This window comes from Rattus norvegicus, chromosome 3, assembly GCF_036323735.1.
Source record: "Rattus norvegicus strain BN/NHsdMcwi chromosome 3, GRCr8, whole genome shotgun sequence".
NCBI classification, from domain to species: Eukaryota; Metazoa; Chordata; class Mammalia; order Rodentia; family Muridae; genus Rattus; species Rattus norvegicus.
Genome location: NC_086021.1, coordinates 172,219,274 through 172,226,795, shown reverse-complemented (window position 1 = coordinate 172,226,795; position 7,522 = coordinate 172,219,274). Strand labels below are relative to the sequence as shown.

Genomic DNA, 7,522 nt, shown 5'->3' with positions numbered 1-7,522 from the left:
CTGCATTTCCTCCTCAATCAGAGGAGATGCGTCATTCACCGATGTTTGTCAACAAACTGTGAGATGTGTTAGGTGATTAATTCAAAATAAATTAATCACAGGGCTCTTTTTTTTTTTAAGGCACAGAATAAAAACATCTCTGTGATGTGCAGGCTTTGAAATGCAATCTTTAAGAGTCTGCCGGCCTGAAGACTTAATTACTTTAACATCACTTTACCAGCACAGCGCTGCTTTGGGGAGGCAGAGGGCTCTGGAAACTTAGGACGTGGGGCCCAGCCTGAGGAAGAGGGTACTGAGAGCGGACTGCTGGGGAGATATTTCCTATCTCCCTGTCTCCTTCCTGCCACCATGTGAGATGACCTACAACCCCCACCCCCATGATGGCTGGAGCCCTCTGAAACTGTGAGCCAAAAGACATATTCTCTCCTTAGTTTATCAGTTATTTTCTCATAGATATGCAAAAGTAACACACTGGGAATGAATGGACACTCATCTCAGCCCCTGAGGCTGCCTCACCCCCAACACATTTACCTAAAGACACCCACACACAAAATAAAACCTGGATCGCATCTCAGGAGTGACCAGGGATCACTCACTGATGAGCTCCTCTATGTCACCGCCAAGGTTCCAGTGCCTTAAATGGCACAAAGCACATAGTAATTGCTCAGTGAAGATTTGTTGAATTAATGAATGGCAGGGGTGGTTAGGAGGGTTGGTCCTGCAGGCCTGGAGGGATGTGAAGAGCACGAAAGGCTCACTGCCAGGTGTGGTGGCCCCCTAGCACGCACTGGAATCCCGGTATTCCGCACGCTGAGGCAGGAGGATGACGGGTTCTAGAGTACCCAGGCTCTAGATAGGGCCCAGAAAGATGTCTCAGTGGGTAAAGGCACTTGCCACCAAGTTTGATAACCTGAGTGTGAACCTTGGGACCCACACGGTAGGAGAGGACTGTGCAAGTTGGCCTCCTGATCTTGACAATTGCAGTGTGATGTGCACGCACATAGACGTAGGGGAGAGGGGAGAGAGAGAGTAAAATATAAGTCACAATAACAAGATGATGAAGATGATGATGATGGTGGTGGTGGTGGTGGTGGGGCGGTGGTGGGGGGGGGCGGCGGCGGCGGCGGCGGTAGTGGTGGTGATGGTGGTGATGGTGGGGCGGCGGTGGTGGTGGTGGTGGTGGTGGTGGTGGTGGTGGTGCGGCGGTGGTGGTGGTGGTGGTGGTGGTGATGGTGGGGCGGCGGCGGTGGTGGTGGTGGTGGTGATGGTGGGGCGGTGGTGGTGGTGGTGGTGGTGGTGGTGGTGGTGGTGATGGTGGGGCGGTGGCAGTGGTGGTGGTGGTGGTGGTGGTGGTGGTGGTGGTGGTGGTGGTGGTGGTGGTGGTGGTGATAACCCGGACAGAAACTGTCAGCAACTGGACAACTTGAGGAAATGTCCCTGGAGCTTATCCTCAGCTGTACCTCAGAAGCCAGGTCAGCAGACCCTCAGTTCCCTCCTGGCACACCCCAGCTAAACTGGCTTCAAAACATCAGCCAAGCTACCTAAGGGGTGGTCAAACCCTGAATCAAATGTGTGGCTAAAGCAACCGGGAACTGTGCACGGTGCACGGTGCACCGACCTATACGCTCCCCCCTTGGGGGGTGCAGTAGGAGGATCATGAGCTACAGGGCAGCCAACATTCTACAGTGAGACCCTCTCTCATAAAATAAAAAATAAAATAAGCCGGGGTAAATCTCCATCCCGACCCCGGTGTGTGGGGATGTGCCGAGGTTTTCGGTGTGGATCAGCCACTTTGGAAGAAACAGCTGAGGGTCTGAGCTACCGACGTTTTCCACATGCAGGGAGAGGATTCCATCCGTCATGAGGTCAAGTGGCACACATGTGGCGGTGGACAGAAAAGTGCGGGTGACGCGTGGCTGATACCAGCAGTCCAGGGGACCAACCCGTGCCTGGATCTTGCCTGCTAAGCCTCTTCCCACTTCCTCAGCAGCCCCGGAATCAGGCAGACTCTGAAATACAGACTGTCTCGGGATTCAGAACCAATTACCAAGTTTCTGCAGGTGTCTGGCTACCTCTGGGGCACATCAAGAGTCTTAATTAATGATGATCTGAAAGGGTTTGATGTTCCAGGAATAAAAAGGCATAAAAGAGCCCTGACTATTTTCAGGAACGTTAATTATTTAATGGACACTATTCATACAAAATTAGGCCTGTTAAATATAGGTTAGGATTGGGAGCGCTATGGGTATTTTAACCCTAAATTCCATTCTTCAGCACGTGTCCTCGGGGCTAGGCTGCTGGTCCAGCAGGAAAAGAAAAAAAAAGACAGTGTTCTCCTTTGAGCTCTGCCGGAGTGGTGCTGTGAACCCTGGGACATGTTGCTGTTTGCCTCACTCAGTCTTCTCATCTCTTAGTGTCTGTTACACGGCTTTCAATGTGCCTAAGAACTGGAAGTTGCTGGGTGGATATAACGGACCTCACCGATCCAGGGAATCTTCTATGAGAGGTGATGGTGATGACAGAGCCACACAGAGGGGATGGCATAGCAAAGATCTTCCAGTCAGAGACATAGGGAGTGTAAGTCCCTAGGCATGAATCCTGGAAGCCGATCCTAATCCCCCCAGGAGTGACCCAGGCTTTTAGCTTCTTCCCACACCCTGTTTGTTGGTGACAGGGACCTTACCACCTCCAGTAACTTCTCCCCATGACTGAGGATCTGGTAACCCTTACTATATGAACCCTATAATATCCACAGGCTAGCCTAAGCTATGGTCTGAAGTTAATCTAGGCTAGCCCACAAGACATCCTTGGACAGCAGGAAACAATGTTCCCCGATGTAAGATCCTTCTTTGATGAATCACCCCACTTCACCGAGACCCCTGGGTCATCGTGATTGCTTCCCCTGTGGAACTGTCCCAGTGACCTCTTGGTGACCTCTACTGTGAACTTTAGTACATGATATGTATATATAGTTAATAGTACCACAATTAAATGCATCGCAACTCTGCCTGGAGGCAGAGGTCTGGGTTGTTTGCCTTAACAGTTTTTCTACAATCAGGAAATAGAGTTACCCACAGTCCAAGAGCTGCTTATGCCTTTTATTTGTAATCTTGGAGAGAATACGGCTTGTTAGTCGTGCAGTGATGGATCTTAAAATTCTGGCTGTCGGTCCTGGCATGTATTTTGAAATCCGCTTCGAAGGACTCGTGACGAGGATTCATGGGCAATCGCTTAGCGGTGGGATCAGCATGTACGAATATTCCAGGCGTTTAATTGGCCCTTAAAAGAACAGCTCCGGAAAGCTAATTAAATATCAAGTTAGGGAATGTGTTAATTGATATTTAATAAGGGTGTCAATTGATGTCTAACTAGTCAGTGTGTCTCTCGAAATGTGTCAATTAGATGCCTAAAGATCCTTTCAAGGGGGTTAGAAATTGACTGTGTGGAGGTTGTCATCTGTTAATTTTCTGATAGCATCCCTCTCTCTGGTGTTTGTCTGCATCACAGCCATCCATGAGCCCCCTGCTGACCTTTGCCTGCTCTTACATAGAGGCCCACGGAGGTGGGTAGACTTTACCTGGGCACCTATTCAATGCTGTATAAAAGCAGAGGGGTCAGAGGAACCCTGTCCACCAAGGGCTTTGCCTGCCCTCACACCACACCCCCTACCCAAAGAGATTCTGGTTCTTCCTAAATACTAACACTCAAGAAACCCACACAACCAGGGCCTCCCTCACATCTGCTCCACAGGAACAGGAGGGAGTTTAGTCAGGAAAGCCCTATCTATGAGCTTTGAACCCAGGGGAAAGACTTTGCTGACTCAGCCCCACAAGTCACACAGGATCATGGCTGTCCTGCCACCAGAGTTGAAACGGTCTGGGTCTAAACTGAAAGCAGTGGACGCATCTGTCCCCGTATCTTAAGAAGCAGAGAGGTGTGTGGGAGGTGGTAGGCAGGGGGCGGGGGCTGAGGAAGTTCGTTTGAATTTTAAAGACATTCTAACTATAGTATCAATGGTCAGGGGCTGCAAAGGACGCATAGCAGTTCCAAGCAAGCACCCACCACGCAGATTAAGACAGTGGTGCAAAGGTGCGGCCATATGGGAAGAGTCTATGTCTTTCGGGAACGAACTAACAGGTATTGGTGGGGAATTGGATGTAGGAGTGGGGAAGAGAAAGTATGAGGAAAAGCCCCCATTTCTGTGGCAGTTTGAATAGGTCTGGGTCCCACAGATCCATGTGTTTCAATGCTTGGTCATAGGGAGTGGCACTATTAGGGGGTGTGGCCTTATTGAAGTAGGTGTGGCTTTGTTGGAGGAAGTGTGTCACTGTGGGGGTGGGCTTTGAGGTCTGCTACTACTCAAGCTCCGCCCAGTGTTGAACATTCTCCTCCAGGCTGCCTTCAGATCAGGATGTAGAGCCCTCAGTTCCTCCAGCACCATGTCTGTCTGCACACTGCCATGCTTCCCACCATGATGATAATGGACGGAACCTCTGAACCTGTAAGCCAGCCCCTAGTAAATGTTTTCCTTTATAAGAGTTGCCTTGGTCTGGCTGGAGAGAGATGGCTCAGCAGTTAAGAGCACTGGCTGTTCTTCCAAAGAACCCGGGTTCAAATCCCAGCACCCACATGGCAGTTCATAACTGTCTGTAATCTCAGAGACATGCATGGATACAGAACACCAATGGGGGGAAAAAAAAAGAATTGCCTTGGTCATGTTGTCTCTTCACACAATGAAACCCTAATTAAGGCACCTGCCTTGACCATTGCAAGGGCAGCTCTGTCCGGGAGGCAGGAAATGAGAACCAGAAGAGAAGGTTTGGTGAGTCATCTTATAACCAAACACCAGAGTTGCTGCCATGATCATGGTCCCGCTCTGTGGTCTGCAGTGAGGCTCATTAGTGTGATAGAAAAAAAAACAAACTATTCATGCCCTGGCCAAGAAGAGAGATAAAACGCAGGGTCAGGGTCCCATGATTCCCTTCAAGGAGCCTCCAGTGACTTAAGGCCTCCCTCTAGGCCTTGTCTTCTAAAGTTTCCTTCGAGCCTATTAGCACTACACTGAGGAGCAGCACTTTAACACGGGGGTCTGTGGAGGTGTGAGGAAGAATGGTGTTCAACTGTAAATGAACTTCTAGGGTCATCTAGGAGCTGTGGCACGGTCCCTAGTGACACAGGTCCATAGCCTGGAGCAGAGGCGTGAGCTGGCAGGTTTCCTCTGAGGAGCTGCAGAATAGGTAAGAACTGAAGTAAGGAGCCGTAGGTAGTGCCACCTGGGGTCGAGCTTGGAGCCACCCCAACAATCACATCCAAGGAGAAAAGGAGGCAGGCAGTTTCACAGTGGAGGGAGGTAACAGGTCTATCAGAAGCCATTGAGACAGGTCCCCAAAGAAGAGTACCACACCTCGAATGTGGGTGGCCGGCCAGCACCCACACATGTTTCTTTTTTCTGCTGTGGGATGGGACCTTCAAGAACTGAAGTGTAAGCTTTGTACAGCCACTCTGCACAGCCGGCAGGCAGCACGGCTCTGGACCTGACAGATATTCCAAAAAAGTTCATGGGAAAGCAACAAGGGCAAACTGTGCTGAAATGATTTTTGCAGAGCAAGAGGAGAAAGGAGATGGAGAGAAGGGAGGGAGAAACGGAGGGAGATGGGCAGTGGAAGGGGGAGGGAGGATGGGGAATTAGCACCATGGCCAGAGGCCGTCCACAGAGTGGTCTGGCTTCTGTTCCTCTCTGGGAGGGAGAAGAAATGTAGAGCGGACCACAAGGAATTTGAGACAGGACCTGGCCAGCAGATCTCTGCAGTTACTCTGTGCCCTGCTTGCCTGATAACTGTGGGGTCACCTCATCTAAGGGAGTCTCCCTGACTAGCCATTTCTAGCATAGTCTCTGGACTAGCAGTCACTTGTGGAATATGCTAACTGTCCCCGCATATAATTAAGTAGGCTGATGGTGTCACTGGGAGGGGGGTCTGATAAGGCTTCTGTGTATGCTCCGGGTGGGGGAGGGGCAGGCGGGACAGAGGCAAGGCAGTAAACTGAGCAAGCAATTCAGGAGCTGACAAATCAGGGTTCAAGTTTGGTATGCCCCTGTGCCCCTCAGCATCTCTGAAGACACTAGAACACAGAGAACAAGTTAGTCTGTGTCTTCTTCTGTGGACGCAGAATTCAGGGGGGAAATAGAAAGGTGGATTCAGTTTGCCAGACCTCACACTGCAGCAGTGAGTCCACGCTGAGGATCTCAGCCCAAGCCTGGCTCCTCTCAACTCCAACTGGAAGGGAAAGCCATCAACTCCAGAGCTGTTCTCTGAGATGCTTATTCAGTTACCAATAACAACCGTCACCATGGAAACGGGCCGTCCAGCCAGCCAGACTGGAATTATTCTCAGGCCAGAGCCAGATTAGTCATCTCCAAACCAAAAAGGCTTCCCGAGCCCCGGCTTGCCCTCAATCACACAGCTGAAGTTGAGGGGAAGGGTCCCACCCTTCCCTCCCATGCTCTTCCAGTCACGGGGCCCCAGTGTTTGAAAGATGATCGAGACACCAGACAAAGCCTAATGGATCATACAGTTTCCGATTCTTCGTGAAGTCGGAGGCTAGCCTGTGTCGGATGGGTTGATATCACAGAATGGGGGACCCAGCATAATGATCCAGCTTCAACAGCCTGCAGATTGAGGGCTGCTTTGGAGGTGGGTCCCAGGGTCAGGCTCCATGTAGAGAGCCAGATCCAATGGAGGGAGCCAGCCAGCTGAGACGCTGGAGTGAGTTCCACAGGATCTCAGTTTCTCCAAGGCCTTAAAGCATGTTCTTAGAGAACAGGGGCCTGTGGCTCAGTAGTAGAGTACTTAGCTAGTATGGGCTCAGTAGTAGAGTACTTAGCTAGTATGGGCTCAGTAGTAGAGTACTTACCTAGTATGGGCTCAGTAGTAGAGTACTTAACCTAGTATGGGCTCAGTAGTAGAGTACTTACCTAGTATGGGCTCAGTAGTAGAGTACTTACCTAGTATGGGCTCAGTAGTAGAGTACTTACCTAGTATGGGCTCAGTAGTAGAGTACTTACCTAGTATGGGCTCAGTAGTAGAGTACTTACATCATAGGAGCTTGGTGGTACAGCACTTGCCTAGGTCTGATTCCCCAGCAGGTGAAAAACTTAGAATGGTGGTGAGAAGGAAGCAGGAGTTCTGGGAAGATGCTCAGGTGGTAAATTGCTTGCCACATGAGCATGAAAACTTGAGTTTGGTTCCCCACTACCCCATATAAAAAGCATCCCCGAGGCACAGACAGGAAGATCCCTAGAGATCCCCCACGCTAGTCAAATTAGTGAGTTCCAGGTTCAGTGAGAGACACAAATCACAGAAACTAAAGTGGAGGGCCGCTGAAGGATACACCTGATGTTGACCTATGACCTCCACAGGTGAGCACACACACACTCGCGCTCGCGCGCACGCACACACACACACACACACACACACTCACACACACACACACACACACACTGATCCAAAGCTGAATGTAATGG

General features: G+C 50.5%; 1 long non-coding RNA gene across 1 annotated transcript; it reads right to left on the bottom strand.

Moving 5' to 3' along the window:
* Window positions 1–3,084: 3,084 nt before the first annotated feature.
* LOC134486309 (uncharacterized) lies at window positions 3,085–6,686 on the bottom strand. Its single transcript, XR_010065118.1, has 2 exons — window positions 6,211–6,686; window positions 3,085–3,302 (listed from the first exon to the last, which is right to left on the bottom strand). It is a non-coding gene; the product is annotated as an uncharacterized LOC134486309 (long non-coding RNA).
* Window positions 6,687–7,522: the final 836 nt, after the last annotated feature.